The sequence below is a fragment of the Rhodamnia argentea genome, chromosome 1 (genome assembly GCF_020921035.1).
Source record: "Rhodamnia argentea isolate NSW1041297 chromosome 1, ASM2092103v1, whole genome shotgun sequence".
Taxonomy (NCBI): domain Eukaryota; kingdom Viridiplantae; phylum Streptophyta; class Magnoliopsida; order Myrtales; family Myrtaceae; genus Rhodamnia; species Rhodamnia argentea.
The window spans coordinates 11,930,853-11,933,366 of NC_063150.1; positions in this window are offsets into that span (position 1 = coordinate 11,930,853).

The window sequence follows — 2,514 nt, forward strand, 5'->3', positions numbered from 1 at the left end:
ATTCTGCACCAGTTTGGTTGGCTTTGAACAATATAATGGCATGACGAAAGGATTTACCTGGATCCCAAAGCTGATCGGCTATTTCTCTATGCAGGTTTGGCCACATGAGAAGGCCTTGCTGGGCGGTATGAGGAGATGAATAGTAGCCTCCAGTTAATATTTCTAATAGAGATCAGCAGACCTCCTAAAATCATAAGAGCCATTTTTCCAGGCATTTGCTCGTGATATTATCAAATGGTTACAATGGCTCGATTCCAATGATCTCACTAAGTAGGCAATTTTTATATTGTGGTGAAGGCCACTTGAACCCCACCCGCCTCATTGTGCTTTGGGATCAGCCGACTAAATTGGTTTCCATTTGTGACATTCTATGCAAAAGAATAGGAGTTTTTGTTTTTAATATTAAAGTTATCCAATTTGATTGGTATATCTTCTCTTATGTTTGTCAATATAACTGTGGTGAAAGTCTTGCAATTCATGCCCTTAGTACAACTGAGTTCTCAAACTTGTTTATTTATGTAACAAAGTCTCAAATGCTTAATAATGGACAAAGACTTTTTATCCACACTAGAGTACTGTACTGTCAGCGGCATGTATATTCTCTTTTTATCTGTCTATGGTTACACTGCTGGGAGCTGCAACCAAGAAGCCATAGTTATGGGTTTAGCATTGCTCATGTGGAAACGATCCAAGACCTTCTTGATATAGGCTTTCTGGCTTAAATACAATTCTTTGCTCGTTGTCCAAGCAAATTTCCACTCCGAGAATCTTTTCAGTCGGACCCAATTCTTTCGTTTCAAATTTGCCGGAAACTATGCCATCAGAATATTAATCCCACATACGTGTTTGGTAGTAATCAACGTACCATTCACACAAAGAAGCGGCTATTCAATATTGGGGAGTTTTCTTATACATGTATACACAATTATCGAATAGTCCTGTCAGGGAATTTTATAAGATACGTGCAACTGTTATACTTCTCAAGTCATCATAAGTAAGCATAATATTGTCAAGTCGCTCATGGCACTACCTCGGAGATTCTTTTTAAACCATACATAGATTTCCTTAATAACCAGAAATGATCTTTTCTTACCAACAATGATAAAAACCTTGGGCTGAAATCATCATGTCAGAAAGCCATTTCGATATCCACTGCTCTAGGTTGTTTCGTACAACTTTCTCTCAGCAGTTTCAGTTTTATAGGGTGCTCAGCAAACACCTGAAGCTAGATTACCACCAAAGCTTATAGCAGATTTTAGGAAGTTACCTCACTCAGTCTTGAGAGCAACAAGAGTACACTAGAGCTACAGTTCAGCTACAGCCATACTAAACGAGCTCAAAATCCTAGCTATTAAATGAGAACAATAGCGAAAGAATAATTAAACACAGCCTAACAATCGGTTAAGAGACACCAGTAAAGCAACAACCAAGCCTCATTGTAACCTTTATCAATAAGTTTGGCCTTGTATAAGATATCCTCTAAGTCTATAGAGTGAAGTTTTGTGAGATCATTGTCAACTGTTCTAAAAGTTTAAGTTATTTGATGAAGGCGTGGTCTAATAATTATTCTAAAACTTTTCCTCATATGCAAGTTAGACTTTAGTCTAAGACTAAGCGTGTAAATATACAATAAGGGCGGAAAATAAGGGGCATGAAAATGATCAATGCCAAATGTTTTAGAAGCTTAAGTTGTTAAATGAAGATGTGAATTAATATTCAAATATTTTAACATAGAGTACTCCTTAAATACCAAGTATTGCCAACTATTTTCTTCCTTTGAGTTGGCATCCCAAGCTCTCATGTTATGTCCTTATCAAGAGATTGAATCTCTTCACAGCTGCTGGAATTGAGTAGAATCCGCACTAGACACCACATCTACTTATGTAGATGGTTCATCTACTGAATCAGATTATTCAGCAGCCAAAACTAGACTAGGTATAACAACTGGGGAAGTCTACGGTTTAATCGTGGCACATTCAACTCGACTTCTTCGTACTGTTTGATTGTGGAGTCATTTGCATTAGAAAAAACAGAAAACACCTTTATCAAGTGAAGCGTAATAGTTTCATCAAAAGTAACATCTCTGCTAGTTATTTATGGTGACCAAAGATTGGGACACTATAATCTGTGTCCTCTAATCCCAAATGCATAACCTACATAATATCGGACAAGAAATCTCAAGTAAAGGTGCTCGATTTCCCCCTCATAATTAGAACGATAGGGCGGCTCTTATATTCATCAAGCAACACAGGATGAGACTGGTTGCTTTTCAAAGATGATGAACTATCCAAGTTAAGCCGGTATTGTGCAGAGTCTAAAGCTAAGTTATGATCATCTTGAAATGGAACTAAAGCAATGTGCTTTTTTCTTCTTTTTTTTGGGTCCGATAACTAAAACAATGTTGATCTAGTGGAATTTGTTCTTACAGGACACTAACTGGACCAAGCACGAACTGATCTCTCTCTAGAGAGTTGACGTATTTATCACAGCCTCTTGCACGACATGGAAAATACA